Genomic DNA, 14,930 nt, shown 5'->3' with positions numbered 1-14,930 from the left:
ATGAGTAGTTAATTGATTCCAAATAGCGTGCATGCGCGCGACATTCAGGGACTGAGGAAACTAATCCCATGTCAGGATGGCCGAGCGGTCTAAGGCGCTGCGTTCAGGTCGCAGTCTCCTCTGGAGGCGTGGGTTCGAATCCCACTTCCGACAGTGGTTTGATTTTTTTCCTGCTGGCGATAGCACCAGTGCAGAGAAATTCCTGCTGGCTCCCAATGGCAATTTCACTTTTACTTCTGACTATATAGCCTGACTCAGCTTGCTTGGCTGTAGAGCCAGTAATAAAGGTCCTAGCTTTCAGTGACCTGATTCTGTGCAAAATTCCACGTGACCCTCCTGAAAAGTACGTGACTCCGCAAGGGATTTTCTTTTTTTTTTTTTTTTTTTTTTTTTTAAATGTAGATTGTGAGCCCCACACAGAGCTCACAATGTACATTTTTCCCTATCAGTATGTCTTTTTGGAATATGGGATGGAAATCCATGCAAACACGGGGAGAACATACAAACTCCTTGCAGATGGTTTTTTTGCCCTTGGTGGGATTTGAACACCAGGACTCCAGCGCTGCAAGGCTGCAGTGCTAACCACTGAGCCACCGTGTGGCCCCAGGATTTTCTTGTGAAGACAAGAGTTCTGAATAATGCGCACTTGAATGGAGACCAAAGACTAATCCAATGACAATCTGGAGGATCCGCTATGATGTCTGTCACAAACACCCCTTCTACATTCTGTCTGTGTGGACCGTTAAGGTAAAATAACGGCCTTTATTGTAAGAGACAAAGGTTTACAGCTGAAGCATGGAATAACATTTCTACAGCATTGGAACCTGGGGGAGACCTGGGAGAAATGACATTCAGTGGGACCTGGAGCTCATTGGACATTGCCATCTGATTTAGACCTGCCAAGAGTCGAGCTCTGACTCTATACCCACTTAAAATCATCAATATAATGTAGCTGAGCAGGATCTTTCTGCTAAAAAAAGACAGCCACCGCTGTTGTGCACCTAGGACATGTCTTCTGGTGATGCAGCTGCGTGCTTTTGGAGGTCAACGCTATTCGGCGAGCAGCAAAGAAAATGGCAGCTGGTTCTTCGGGAGGGAACACGGAGAAGAGGTAAGGCTTCTTGGAGAAGTGTGGTAATATATGTCTCTGCCATTCAGCATTCTGCTGAATATTTCCGGATCCTTGCATTATTTAGTCTTTCTCACATTAATGACTGATGTGAAAGAGGGACTCTCCCCCCATTTCCAGGATTACCTGCGCATTATGCAAGAAGGAAAGCTCGGTTCAGTTAGGATATAGAAAGAACCCAAAAACATTCATGTCAATTGTTTAATACGAGGGTGTGACAAAACCCAGAATTGAATCGGGGACCTTTAGATCTTTAGTCTACGTTCTCCCAAGTGAGCTATTTCGGCATCCGCGCAGCACATTGTCTTCTCCTGAAAGAACTGTTTTCAACCTTTTTTTTTTTCTATAGTTCCAGCAGTGCGCTATGCTCGATCGAAACCCCAACGAATTGGAAAGAAACGTAGCAAGCCTTTTCTTTTGTTAGTGGATTTGTATTCAAATTTCATTTGCCGAAACCCGGGATCGAACCAGGGACCTTTAGATCTTCAGTCTAACGCTCTCCCAACTGAGCTATTTCGGCCTCTGTCTTGGGGTTTGCTGTCTCCCCGTTCACTAGTTGGGACATCTTTAGGCAAGGTGAAAATTCCCATGAGTACAGAATGTACATAGGAGGGATGATTTTCTAATGAGTAGTTAATTGATTCCAAATAGCGTGCATGCGCGCGACATTCAGGGACTGAGGAAACTAATCCCATGTCAGGATGGCCGAGCGGTCTAAGGCGCTGCGTTCAGGTCGCAGTCTCCTCTGGAGGCGTGGGTTCGAATCCCACTTCTGACAGTGGTTTGATTTTTTTCCTGCTGGCGATAGCACCAGTGCAGAGAAATTCCTGCTGGCTCCCAATGGCAATTTCACTTTTACTTCTGACTATATAGCCTGACTCAGCTTGCTTGGCTGTAGAGCCAGTAATAAGGGTCATAGCTTACAGTGACCTGATTCTGTGTAACTTCCGCGTGACCCTCCTGAAAAGTACGTGACTCCGCAAGGGATTTTCTTGTGAAGACAAGAGTTCTGAATAATGCGCACTTGAATGGAGACCAAAGACTAATCCAATCACAATCTGGAGGATCCGCTATGATGTCTGTCACAAACACCCCTTCTACATTCTGTCTGTGTGGACCGTTAAGGTAAAATAACGGCCTTTATTGTAAGAGACAAAGGTTTACAGCTGAAGCATGGAATAACATTTCTACAGCATTGGAACCTGGGGGAGACCTGGGAGAAATGACATTCAGTGGGGCCTGGAGCTCATTGGACATTGCCATCTGGTTTTGACCAGCCAAGAGTCGAGCTCTGACTCTATACCCACTTAAAATCATCAATATAATGTAGCTGAGCAGGGTCTATCTGCTAAAAAAAGACAGCCACCACTGTTGTGCACCTAGGACATGTCTTCTGGTGATGCAGCTGCGTGCTTTTGGAGGTGAACGCTATTGGGCGAGCAGCAAAGAAAATGGCAGCTGGTTCTTCGGGAGGGAACACGGAGAAGAGGTAAGGCTTCTTGGAGAAGTGTGGTAATATATGTCTCTGCCATTCAGCATTCTGCTGAATATTTCCGGATCCTTGCATTATTTAGTCTTTCTCACATTAATGACTGATGTGAAAGAGGGACTCCCCCCCCCCCCCATTTCCAGGATTACCTGCGCATTATGCAAGAAGGAAAGCTCGGTTCAGTTTGGATATTGAAAAAACCCAAAAACATTCATGTCAATTGTTTAATGTTTACAACGAGGGTGTGACAAAACCCAGAATTGAATCGGGGACCTTTAGATCTTTAGTCTACGCTCTCCCAACTGAGCTATTTCGGCATCCGCGCAGCACATTGTCTTCTCCTGAAAGAACTGTTTTCAACCTTTTTTTTTTTCTATAGTTCCAGCAGTGCGCTACGCTCGATCGAAACCCCAACGAATTGGAAAGAAACGTAGCAGGCCTTTTCTTTTGTTATTGATTTTGTATTCAAAATTCATTTGCCGAAACCCGGGATCGAACAAGGAACCTTTAGATCTTCAGTCTAACGCTCTCCCAACTGAGCTATTTCGGCCTATGTCCTGGGGTTTGCTGTCTCCCCGTTCACTAGTTGGGACATTTTAAGGCAAGGTGAAAATTCCCATGAGTACAGAATGTACATAGGAGGGATGATTTTCTAATGAGTAGTTAATTGATTCCAAATAGCGTGCATGCGCGCGACATTCAGGGACTGAGGAAACTAATCCTATGTCAGGATGGCCGAGCGGTCTAAGGCGCTGCGTTCAGGTCGCAGTCTCCTCTGGAGGCGTGGGTTCGAATCCCACTTCTGACAGTGGTTTGATTTTTTTCCTGCTGGCGATAGCACCAGTGCAGAGAAATTCCTGCTGGCTCCCAATGGCAATTTCACTTTTACTTCTGACTATATAGCCTGACTCAGCTTGCTTGGCTGTAGAGCCAGTGATAAGGGTCCTAGCTTACAGTGACCTGATTCTGTGTAACTTCCGCGTGACCCTCCTGAAAAGTACGTGACTCCGCAAGGGATTTTCTTGTGAAGACAAGAGTTCTGAATAATGCGCACTTGAATGGAGACCAAAGACTAATCCAATCACAATCTGGAGGATCCGCTATGATGTCTGTCACAAACACCCCTTCTACATTCTGTCTGTGTGGACCGTTAAGGTAAAAGAACGGCCTTTATTGTAAGAGACAAAGGTTTACAGCTGAAGCATGGAATAACATTTCTACAGCATTGGAACCTGGGAGAGACCTGGGAGAAATGACATTCAGTGGGGCCTGGAGCTCATTGGACATTGCCATCTGGTTTTGACCAGCCAAGAGTCGAGCTCTGACTCTATACCCACTTAAAATCATCAATATAATGTAGCTGAGCAGGGTCTATCTGCTAAAAAAAGACAGCCACCGCTGTTGTGCACCTAGGACATGTCTTCTGGTGATGCAGCTGCGTGCTTTTGGAGGTGAACGCTATTCAGCGTGCAGCAAAGAAAATGGCAGCTGGTTCTTCGGGAGGGAACACGGAGAAGAGGTAAGGCTTCTTGGAGAAGTGTGGTAATATATGTCTCTGCCATTCAACATTCTGCTGAATATTTCCGGATCCTTGCATTATTTAGTCTTTCTCACATTAATGACTGATGTGAAATAGGGACTTCCCCCCCCCCCCCATTTCCAGGATTACCTGCACATTATGCAAGAAGGAAAGCTCAGTTCAGTTAGGATATAGAAAGAACCCAAAAACATTCATGTCAATTGTTCAATGTTTAAAATGAGGGTGTGACAAAACCCAGAATTGAATCGGGGACCTTTAGATCTTTAGTCTACGCTCTCCCAACTGAGCTATTTCGGCATCCGCGCAGCACATTGTCTTCTCCTGAAAGAACTGTTTTCAACCTTTTTTTTTTTTCTATAGCTCCAGCAGCGCGCTACGCTCGATCGAAACCCCAACGAATTGGAAAGAAACGTAGCAAGCCTTTTCTTTTGTTAGTGGATTTGTATTCAAAATTCATTTGCCGAAACCCGGGATCGAACCAGGGACCTTTAGATCTTCAGTCTAATGCTCTCCCAACTGAGCTATTTCGGCCTCTGTCCTGGGGTTTGCTGTCTCCCCGTTCACTAGTTGGGACATCTTTAGGCAAGGTGAAAATTCCCATGAGTACAGAATGTACATAGGAGGGATGATTTTCTAATGAGTAGTTAATTGATTCCAAATAGCGTGCATGCGCGCGACATTCAGGGACTGAGGAAACTAATCCCATGTCAGGATGGCCGAGCAGTCTAAGGCGCTGCGTTCAGGTCGCAGTCTCCTCTGGAGGCGTGTGTTCGAATCCCACTTCTGACAGTGGTTTGATTTTTTTCCTGCTGGCGATAGCACCAGTGCAGAGAAATTCCTGCTGGCTCCCAATGGCAATTTCGCTTTTACTTCTGACTATATAGCCTGACTCAGCTTGCTTGGCTGTAGAGACAGTAATAAGGGTCCTAGCTTTCAGTGACCTGATTCTGTGTAACTTCCGCGTGACCCTCCTGAAAAGTACGTGACTCCGCAAGGGATTTTCTTGTGAAGACAAGAGTTCTGAATAATGCGCACTTGAATGGAGACCAAAGACTAATCCAATCACAATCTGGAGGATCCGCTATGATGTCTGTCACAAACACCCCTTCTACATTCTGTCTGTGTGGACCGGTAAGGTAAAAGAACGGCCTTTATTGTAAGAGACAAAGGTTTACAGCTGAAGCATGGAATAACATTTCTACAGCATTGGAACCTGGGGGAGACCTGGGAGAAATGACATTCAGTGGGGCCTGGAGCTCATTGGACATTGCCATCTGGTTTTGACCAGCCAAGAGTCGAGCTCTGACTCTATACCCACTTAAAATCATCAATATAATGTAGCTGAGCAGGATCTATCTGCTAAAAAAAGACAGCCACCGCTGTTGTGCACCTAGGACATGTCTTCTGGTGATGCAGCTGCGTGCTTTTGGAGGTGAACGCTATTGGGCGAGCAGCAAAGAAAATGGCAGCTGGTTCTTCGGGAGGGAACACGGAGAAGAGGTAAGGCTTCTTGGAGAAGTGTGGTAATATATGTCTCTGCCATTCAGCATTCTGCTGAATATTTCCGGATCCTTGCATTATTTAGTCTTTCTCACATTAATGACTGATGTGAAAGAGGGACTCCCCCCCCCCCCCCATTTCCAGGATTACCTGCGCATTATGCAAGAAGGAAAGCTCGGTTCAGTTAGGATATAGAAAGAACCCAAAAACATTCATGTCAATTGTTTAATGTTTAAAACGAGGGTGTGACAAAACCCAGAATTGAATCGGGGACCTTTAGATCTTTAGTCTACGCTCTCCCAACTGAGCTATTTCGGCATCCGCGCAGCACATTGTCTTCTCCTGAAAGAACTGTTTTCAACCTTTTTTTTATTTTCTATAGTTCCAGCAGTGCGCTACGCTCGATCGAAACCCCAACGAATTGGAAAGAAACGTAGCAAGCCTTTTCTTTTGTTAGTGGATTTGTATTCAAAATTCATTTGTCGAAACCCGGGATCGAACCAGAGGACCTTTAGTCTAACGCTCTCCCAACTGAGCTATTTCGGCCTCTGTCCTGGGGTTTGCTGTCTCCCCGTTCACTAGTTGGGACATCTTTAGGCAAGGTGAAAATTCCCATGAGTACAGAATGTACATAGGAGGGATGATTTTCTAATGAGTAGTTAATTGATTCCAAATAGCGTGCATGCGTGCGACATTCAGGGACTGAGGAACTAATCCCATGTCAGGATGGCCGAGCGGTCTAAGGCGCTGCGTTCAGGTCGCAGTCTCCTCTGGAGGCGTGGGTTCGAATCCCACTTCTGACAGAGGTTTGATTTTTTTCCTGCTGGCAATAGCACCAGTGCAGAGAAATTCCTGCTGGCTCCCAATGGCAATTTCACTTTTACTTCTGACTATATAGCCTGACTCAGCTTGCTTGGCTGTAGAGCCAGTAATAAGGGTCCTAGCTTACAGTGACCTGATTCTGTGTAACTTCCGCGTGACCCTCCTGAAAAGTACGTGACTCCGCAAGGGATTTTCTTGTGAAGACAAGAGTTCTGAATAATGCGCACTTGAATGGAGACCAAAGACTAATCCAATCACAATCTGGAGGATCCGCTATGATGTCTGTCACAAACACCCCTTCTACATTCTGTCTGTGTGGACCGTTAAGGTAAAAGAACGGGCCTTTATTGTAAGAGACAAAGGTTTACAGCTGAAGCATGGAATAACATTTCTACAGCATTGGAACCTGGGAGAAATGACATTCAGTGGGGCCTGGAGCTCATTGGACATTGCCATCTGGTTTTGACCAGCCAAGAGTCGAGCTCTGACTCTATACCCACTTAAAATCATCAATATAATGTAGCTGAGCAGGGTCTATCTGCTAAAAAAAGACAGCCACCGCTGTTTTGCACCTAGGACATGTCTTCTGGTGATGCAGCTGCGTGCTTTTGGAGGTGAACGCTATTCAGCGAGCAGCAAAGAAAATGGCAGCTGGTTCTTCGGGAGGGAACACGGAGAAGAGGTAAGGCTTCTTGGAGAAGTGTGGTAATATATGTCTCTGCCATTCAGCATTCTGCTGAATATTTCCGGATCCTTGCATTATTTAGTCTTTCTCACATTAATGACTGATGTGAAATAGGGACTCCCCCCCCCCCATTTCCAGGATTACCTGCGCATTATGCAAGAAGGAAAGCTCGGTTCAGTTAGGATATAGAAAGAACCCAAAAACATTCATGTCAATTGTTCAATGTTTAAAACGAGGGTGTGACAAAACCCAGAATTGAATCGGGGACCTTTAGTCTACGCTCTCCCAACTGAGCTATTTCGGCATCCGCCCAGGACATTGTCTTCTCCTGAAAGAACTGTTTTCAACCTTTTTTTTTTTTCTACAGTTCCAGCAGCGCGCTACGCTCGATCGAAACCCCAACGAATTGGAAAGAAACATAGCAAGCCTTTTCTTTTGTTAGTGGATTTGTATTCAAAATTCATTTGCCGAAACCCGGGATCGAACCAGGGACCTTTAGATCTTCAGTCTAACGCTCTCCAACTGAGCTATTTCGGCCTCTGTGCTGGGGTTGGCTGTCTACCCGTTCACTAGTTGGGACATCTTTAGGCAAGGTGAAAATTCCCATGAGTACAGAATGTACATAGGAGGGATGATTTTCTAATGAGTAGTTAATTGATTCCAAATAGCGTGCATGCGCGCGACATTCAGGGACTGAGGAAACTAATCCCATGTCAGGATGGCCGAGCGGTCTAAGGCGCTGCGTTCAGGTCGCAGTCTCCTCTGGAGGCGTGTGTTCCAATCCACTTCTGACAGTGGTTTGATTTTTTTCCTGCTGGCGATAGCACCAGTGCAGAGAAATTCCTGCTGGCTCCCAATGCAATTTCACTTTTACTTCTGACTATATAGCCTGACTCAGCTTGCTTGGCTGTAGAGCAGTAATAAGGGTCCTAGCTTTCAGTGATCTGATTCTGTGTAACTTCCGCGTGACCCTCCTGAAAAGTACGTGACTCCGCAAGGGATTTTCTTGTGAAGACAAGAGTTCTGAATAATGCGCACTTGAATGGAGACCAAAGACTAATCCAATCACAATCTGGAGGATCCGCTATGATGTCTGTCACAAACACCCCTTCTACATTCTGTCTGTGCGGACCGTTAAGGTAAAATAACGGCCTTTATTGTAAGAGACAAAGGTTTACAGCTGAAGCATGGAATAACATTTCTACAGCATTGGAACCTGGGGGAGACCTGGGAGAAATGACATTCAGTGGGACCTGGAGCTCATTGGACATTGCCATCTGGTTTTGACTAGCCAAGAGTCGAGCTCTGACTCTATACCCACTTAAAATCATCAATATAATGTAGCTGAGCAGGGTCTATCTGCTAAAAAAAGACAGCCACTGCTGTTGTGCACCTAGGACATGTCTTCTGGTGATGCAGCTGCGTGCTTTTGGAGGTGAACGCTATTCGGCGAGCAGCAAAGAAAATGGCAGATGGTTCTTCGGGAGGGAACACGGAGAAGAGTTAAGGCTTCTTGGAGAAGTGTGGTAATATATGTCTCTGCCATTCAGCATTCTGCTGAATATTTCCGGATCCTTGCATTATTTAGTCTTCTCACATTAATGACTGATGTGAAAGAGGACTCCCCCCCCCCCATTTCCAGGATTACCTGCGCATTATGCAAGAAGGAAAGCTCGGTTCAGTTAGGATATAGAAAGAACCCAAAAACATTCATGTCAATTGTTTAATGTTTAAAACGAGGGTGTGACAAAACCCAGAATTGAATCGGGGACCTTTAGATCTTTAGTCTACGCTCTCCAACTGAGCTATTTCGGCATCCGCGCAGCACATTGTCTTCTCCTGAAAGAACTGTTTTCAACCTTTTTTTTTTTTTCTATAGTTCCAGCAGTGCGCTACGCTCGATCGAAACCCCAACGAATTGGAAAGAAACGTAGCAAGCCTTTTCTTTTGTTAGTGGATTTGTATTCAAAATTCATTTGCCGAAACCCAGGATCGAACCAGGGACCTTTAGATCTTCAGTCTAACGCTCTCCCAACTGAGCTATTTCGGCCTCTGTCCTGGGGTTTGCTGTCTCCCCGTTCACTAGTTGGGACATCTTTAGGCAAGGTGAAAATTCCCATGAGTACAGAATGTACATAGGAGGGATGATTTTTTAATGAGTAGTTAATTGATTCCAATAGCGTGCATGCGTGCGACATTCAGGGACTGAGGAACTAATCCCATGTCAGGATGGCCGAGCGGTCTAAGGCGCTGCGTTCAGGTCGCAGTCTCCTCTGGAGGCGTGGGTTCGAATCCCACTTCTGACAGTGGTTTGATTTTTTTCCTGCTGGCGATAGCACCAGTGCAGAGAAATTCCTGCTGGCTCCAATGGCAATTTCACTTTTACTTCTGACTATATAGCCTGACTCAGCTTGCTTGGCTGTAGAGCCAGTAATAAGGGTCCTAGCTTACAGTGACCTGATTCTGTGTAACTTCCGCGTGACCCTCCTGAAAAGTATGTGACTCCGCAAGGGATTTTCTTGTGAAGACAAGAGTTCTGAATAATGCGCACTTGAATGGAGACCAAAGACTAATCCAATCACAATCTGGAGGATCCGCTATGATGTCTGTCACAAACACCCCTTCTACATTCTGTCTGTGTGGACCGTTAAGGTAAAAGAACGGCCTTTATTGTAAGAGACAAAGGTTTACAGCTGAAGCATGGAATAAAGGAATAACATTTCTACAGCATTGGAACCTGGGGGAGACCTGGGAGAAATGACATGCAGTGGGGCCTGGAGCTCATTGGACATTGCCATCTGGTTTTGACCAGCCAAGAGTCGAGCTCTGACTCTATACCCACTTAAAATCATCAATATAATGTAGCTGAGCAGGGTCTATCTGCTAAAAAAAGACAGCCACCGCTGTTGTGCACCTAGGACATGTCTTCTGGTGATGCAGCTGCGTGCTTTTGGAGGTGAACGCTATTGGGCGAGCAGCAAAGAAAATGGCAGCTGGTTCTTCTGGAGGGAACACGGAGAAGAGGTAAGGCTTCTTGGAGAAGTGTGGTAATATATGTCTCTGCCATTCAGCATTCTGCTGAATATTTCCGGATCCTTGCATTATTTAGTCTTTCTCACATTAATGACTGATGTGAAAGAGGGACTTCCCCCCCCCCCCCATTTCCAGGATTACCTGCGCATTATGCAAGAAGGAAAGCTCGGTTCAGTTAGGATATAGAAAGAACCCAAAAACATTCATGTCAATTGTTCAATGTTTAAAACGAGGGTGTGAAAAAACCCAGTATTGAATCGGGGACCTTTAGATCTTTAGTCTACGCTCTCCCAACTGAGCTATTTCGGCATCCGCGCAGCACATTGTCTTCTCCTGAAAGAACTGTTTTCAACCTTTTTTTTTTTTCTATAGTTCCAGCAGTGCGCTACGCTCGATCGAAACCCCAACGAATTGGAAAGAAACGTAGCAAGCCTTTTCTTTTGTTAGTGGATTTGTATTCAAAATTCATTTGCCGAAACCCAGGATCGAACCAGGGACCTTTAGATCTTCAGTCTAACGCTCTCCCAACTGAGCTATTTCGGCCTCTGTCCTGGGGTTTGCTGTCTCCCCGTTCACTAGTTGGGACATCTTTAGGCAAGGTGAAAATTCCCATGAGTACAGAATGTACATAGGAGGGATGATTTTCTAATGAGTAGTTAATTGATTCCAAATAGCGTGCATGCGCGCGACATTCAGGGACTGAGGAAACTATTCCCATGTCAGGATGGCCGAGCGGTCTAAGGCGCTGCGTTCAGGTCGCAGCCTCCTCTGGAGGCGTGGGTTTGAATCCCACTTCTGACAGTGGTTTGATTTTTTTCCTGCTGGCGATAGCACCAGTGCAGAGAAATTCCTGCTGGCTCCCAATGGCAATTTCACTTTTACTTCTGACTATATAGCCTGACTCAGCTTGCTTGGCTGTAGAGCCAGTAATAAAGGTCCTAGCTTTCAGTGACCTGATTCTGTGTAACTTCCGCGTGACCCTCCTGAAAAGTACGTGACTCCGCAAGGGATTTTCTTTTTTTTTTTTTTTTTTTTTTTTAAATGTAGATTGTGAGCCCCACACAGAGCTCACAATGTACATTTTTCCCTATCAGTATGTCTTTTTGGAATATGGGATGGAAATCCATGCAAACACGGGGAGAACATACAAACTCCTTGCAGATGGTTTTTTTGCCCTTGGTGGGATTTGAACACCAGGACTCCAGCGCTGCAAGGCTGCAGTGCTAACCACTGAGCCACCGTGTGGCCCCAGGATTTTCTTGTGAAGACAAGAGTTCTGAATAATGCGCACTTGAATGGAGACCAAAGACTAATCCAATGACAATCTGGAGGATCCGCTATGATGTCTGTCACAAACACCCCTTCTACATTCTGTCTGTGTGGACCGTTAAGGTAAAATAACGGCCTTTATTGTAAGAGACAAAGGTTTACAGCTGAAGCATGGAATAACATTTCTACAGCATTGGAACCTGGGGGAGACCTGGGAGAAATGACATTCAGTGGGGCCTGGAGCTCATTGGACATTGCCATCTGGTTTAGACCGGCCAAGAGTCGAGCTCTGACTCTATACCCACTTAAAATCATCAATATAATGTAGCTGAGCAGGATCTTTCTGCTAAAAAAAGACAGCCACCGCTGTTGTGCACCTAGGACATGTCTTCTGGTGATGCAGCTGCGTGCTTTTGGAGGTCAACGCTATTCGGCGAGCAGCAAAGAAAATGGCAGCTGGTTCTTCGGGAGGGAACACGGAGAAGAGGTAAGGCTTCTTGGAGAAGTGTGGTAATATATGTCTCTGCCATTCAGCATTCTGCTGAATATTTCCGGATCCTTGCATTATTTAGTCTTTCTCACATTAATGACTGATGTGAAAGAGGGACTTCCCCCCCCCCCATTTCCAGGATTACCTGCGCACTATGCAAGAAGGAAAGCTCGGTTCAGTTAGGATATAGAAAGAACCCAAAAACATTCATGTCAATTGTTTAATACGAGGGTGTGACAAAACCCAGAATTGAATCGGGGACCTTAGTCTACGCTCTCCCAACTGAGCTATTTCGGCATCCGCGCAGCACATTGTCTTCTCCTGAAAGAACTGTTTTTAACCATTTTTTTTTTCTATAGTTCCAGCAGTGCGCTACGCTCGATCAAAACCCCAACGAATTGGAAAGAAACGTAGCAAGCCTTTTCTTTTGTTAGTGGATTTGCATTCAAAATTCATTTGCCGAAACCCGGGATCGAACCAGGGACCTTTAGATCTTCAGTCTAACGCTCTCCCAACTGAGATATTTCGGCCTCTGTCCTGGGGTTTGCTGTCTCCCCGTTCACTAGTTGGGACATCTTTAGGCAAGCTGAAAATTCCCATGAGTACAGAATGTACATAGGAGGGATGATTTTCTAATGAGTAGTTAATTGATTCCAAATAGCGTGCATGCGCGCGACATTCAGGGACTGAGGAAACTGATCCCATGTCAGGATGGCCGAGCGGTCTAAGGCGCTGCATTCAGGTCGCAGTCTCCTCTGGAGGCGTGGGTTCGAATCCCATTTCTGACAGTGGTTTGATTTTTTTCCTGCTGGCGATAGCACCAGTGCAGAGAAATTCCTGCTGGCTCCCAATGGCAATTTCACTTTTACTTCTGACTATATAGCCTGACTCAGCTTGCTTGGCTGTAGAGCCAGTAATAAAGGTCCTAGCTTTCAGTGACCTGATTCTGTGCAAAATTCCACGTGACCCTCCTGAAAAGTACGTGACTCCGCAAGGGATTTTCTTTTTTTTTTTTTTTTTTTTTTTTTAAATGTAGATTGTGAGCCCCACACAGAGCTCACAATGTACATTTTTCCCTATCAGTATGTCTTTTTGGAATATGGGATGGAAATCCATGCAAACACGGGGAGAACATACAAACTCCTTGCAGATGGTTTTTTTGCCCTTGGTGGGATTTGAACACCAGGACTCCAGCGCTGCAAGGCTGCAGTGCTAACCACTGAGCCACCGTGTGGCCCCAGGATTTCCTTGTGAAGACAAGAGTTCTGAATAATGCGCACTTGAATGGAGACCAAAGACTAATCCAATGACAATCTGGAGGATCCGCTATGATGTCTGTCACAAACACCCCTTCTACATTCTGTCTGTGTGGACCGTTAAGGTAAAATAACGGCCTTTATTGTAAGAGACAAAGGTTTACAGCTGAAGCATGGAATAACATTTCTACAGCATTGGAACCTGGGGGAGACCTGGGAGAAATGACATTCAGTGGGACCTGGAGCTCATTGGACATTGCCATCTGATTTAGACCTGCCAAGAGTCGAGCTCTGACTCTATACCCACTTAAAATCATCAATATAATGTAGCTGAGCAGGATCTTTCTGCTAAAAAAAGACAGCCACCGCTGTTGTGCACCTAGGACATGTCTTCTGGTGATGCAGCTGCGTGCTTTTGGAGGTCAACGCTATTCGGCGAGCAGCAAAGAAAATGGCAGCTGGTTCTTCGGGAGGGAACACGGAGAAGAGGTAAGGCTTCTTGGAGAAGTGTGGTAATATATGTCTCTGCCATTCAGCATTCTGCTGAATATTTCCGGATCCTTGCATTATTTAGTCTTTCTCACATTAATGACTGATGTGAAAGAGGGACTCTCCCCCCATTTCCAGGATTACCTGCGCATTATGCAAGAAGGAAAGCTCGGTTCAGTTAGGATATAGAAAGAACCCAAAAACATTCATGTCAATTGTTTAATACGAGGGTGTGACAAAACCCAGAATTGAATCGGGGACCTTTAGATCTTTAGTCTACGTTCTCCCAAGTGAGCTATTTCGGCATCCGCGCAGCACATTGTCTTCTCCTGAAAGAACTGTTTTCAACCTTTTTTTTTTTCTATAGTTCCAGCAGTGCGCTACGCTCGATCGAAACCCCAACGAATTGGAAAGAAACGTAGCAAGCCTTTTCTTTTGTTAGTGGATTTGTATTCAAATTTCATTTGCCGAAACCCGGGATCGAACCAGGGACCTTTAGATCTTCAGTCTAACGCTCTCCCAACTGAGCTATTTCGGCCTCTGTCTTGGGGTTTGCTGTCTCCCCGTTCACTAGTTGGGACATCTTTAGGCAAGGTGAAAATTCCCATGAGTACAGAATGTACATAGGAGGGATGATTTTCTAATGAGTAGTTAATTGATTCCAAATAGCGTGCATGCGCGCGACATTCAGGGACTGAGGAAACTAATCCCATGTCAGGATGGCCGAGCGGTCTAAGGCGCTGCGTTCAGGTCGCAGTCTCCTCTGGAGGCGTGGGTTCGAATCCCACTTCTGACAGTGGTTTGATTTTTTTCCTGCTGGCGATAGCACCAGTGCAGAGAAATTCCTGCTGGCTCCCAATGGCAATTTCACTTTTACTTCTGACTATATAGCCTGACTCAGCTTGCTTGGCTGTAGAGCCAGTAATAAGGGTCATAGCTTACAGTGACCTGATTCTGTGTAACTTCCGCGTGACCCTCCTGAAAAGTACGTGACTCCGCAAGGGATTTTCTTGTGAAGACAAGAGTTCTGAATAATGCGCACTTGAATGGAGACCAAAGACTAATCCAATCACAATCTGGAGGATCCGCTATGATGTCTGTCACAAACACCCCTTCTACATTCTGTCTGTGTGGACCGTTAAGGTAAAAGAACGGCCTTTATTGTAAGAGACAAAGGTTTACAGCTGAAGCATGGAATAACATTTCTACAGCATTGGAACCTGGGGGA

General features: G+C 45.6%; 16 non-coding genes across 16 annotated transcripts; 9 read left to right on the top strand and 7 right to left on the bottom strand.

Moving 5' to 3' along the window:
- Positions 1-70: 70 nt before the first annotated feature.
- TRNAL-CAG (transfer RNA leucine (anticodon CAG)) lies at positions 71-153 on the top strand. The gene has a single exon. It is a non-coding gene; the product is annotated as a tRNA-Leu (tRNA).
- A 1,423-nt stretch (positions 154-1,576) lies between these two features.
- On the bottom strand, positions 1,577-1,649 carry TRNAF-GAA (transfer RNA phenylalanine (anticodon GAA)). Its single transcript has one exon. It is a non-coding gene; the product is annotated as a tRNA-Phe (tRNA).
- A 175-nt stretch (positions 1,650-1,824) lies between these two features.
- On the top strand, positions 1,825-1,907 carry TRNAL-CAG (transfer RNA leucine (anticodon CAG)). Its single transcript has one exon. It is a non-coding gene; the product is annotated as a tRNA-Leu (tRNA).
- Positions 1,908-3,343: 1,436 nt separating this feature from the next.
- TRNAL-CAG (transfer RNA leucine (anticodon CAG)) lies at positions 3,344-3,426 on the top strand. Its single transcript has one exon. It is a non-coding gene; the product is annotated as a tRNA-Leu (tRNA).
- Positions 3,427-4,616: 1,190 nt separating this feature from the next.
- Positions 4,617-4,689, bottom strand: TRNAF-GAA (transfer RNA phenylalanine (anticodon GAA)). Its single transcript has one exon. It is a non-coding gene; the product is annotated as a tRNA-Phe (tRNA).
- Positions 4,690-4,864: 175 nt separating this feature from the next.
- Positions 4,865-4,947, top strand: TRNAL-CAG (transfer RNA leucine (anticodon CAG)). Its single transcript has one exon. It is a non-coding gene; the product is annotated as a tRNA-Leu (tRNA).
- A 1,431-nt stretch (positions 4,948-6,378) lies between these two features.
- On the top strand, positions 6,379-6,461 carry TRNAL-CAG (transfer RNA leucine (anticodon CAG)). The gene has a single exon. It is a non-coding gene; the product is annotated as a tRNA-Leu (tRNA).
- A 1,169-nt stretch (positions 6,462-7,630) lies between these two features.
- On the bottom strand, positions 7,631-7,702 carry TRNAF-GAA (transfer RNA phenylalanine (anticodon GAA)). The gene has a single exon. It is a non-coding gene; the product is annotated as a tRNA-Phe (tRNA).
- Positions 7,703-9,142: 1,440 nt separating this feature from the next.
- On the bottom strand, positions 9,143-9,215 carry TRNAF-GAA (transfer RNA phenylalanine (anticodon GAA)). Its single transcript has one exon. It is a non-coding gene; the product is annotated as a tRNA-Phe (tRNA).
- Positions 9,216-9,388: 173 nt separating this feature from the next.
- Positions 9,389-9,471, top strand: TRNAL-CAG (transfer RNA leucine (anticodon CAG)). The gene has a single exon. It is a non-coding gene; the product is annotated as a tRNA-Leu (tRNA).
- A 1,197-nt stretch (positions 9,472-10,668) lies between these two features.
- TRNAF-GAA (transfer RNA phenylalanine (anticodon GAA)) lies at positions 10,669-10,741 on the bottom strand. The gene has a single exon. It is a non-coding gene; the product is annotated as a tRNA-Phe (tRNA).
- Positions 10,742-10,916: 175 nt separating this feature from the next.
- On the top strand, positions 10,917-10,999 carry TRNAL-CAG (transfer RNA leucine (anticodon CAG)). Its single transcript has one exon. It is a non-coding gene; the product is annotated as a tRNA-Leu (tRNA).
- A 1,415-nt stretch (positions 11,000-12,414) lies between these two features.
- On the bottom strand, positions 12,415-12,487 carry TRNAF-GAA (transfer RNA phenylalanine (anticodon GAA)). The gene has a single exon. It is a non-coding gene; the product is annotated as a tRNA-Phe (tRNA).
- A 175-nt stretch (positions 12,488-12,662) lies between these two features.
- Positions 12,663-12,745, top strand: TRNAL-CAG (transfer RNA leucine (anticodon CAG)). The gene has a single exon. It is a non-coding gene; the product is annotated as a tRNA-Leu (tRNA).
- A 1,422-nt stretch (positions 12,746-14,167) lies between these two features.
- TRNAF-GAA (transfer RNA phenylalanine (anticodon GAA)) lies at positions 14,168-14,240 on the bottom strand. The gene has a single exon. It is a non-coding gene; the product is annotated as a tRNA-Phe (tRNA).
- A 175-nt stretch (positions 14,241-14,415) lies between these two features.
- Positions 14,416-14,498, top strand: TRNAL-CAG (transfer RNA leucine (anticodon CAG)). The gene has a single exon. It is a non-coding gene; the product is annotated as a tRNA-Leu (tRNA).
- The last annotated feature ends 432 nt before the right edge of the window (positions 14,499-14,930 follow it).

This window comes from Leptodactylus fuscus, chromosome 1 (assembly GCF_031893055.1).
Source record: "Leptodactylus fuscus isolate aLepFus1 chromosome 1, aLepFus1.hap2, whole genome shotgun sequence".
Lineage (NCBI taxonomy): Eukaryota > Metazoa > Chordata > Amphibia > Anura > Leptodactylidae > Leptodactylus > Leptodactylus fuscus.
The sequence above is the reverse complement of the archived record's forward strand: the minus strand, read 5'-3'. Positions and strand labels throughout refer to the sequence as shown.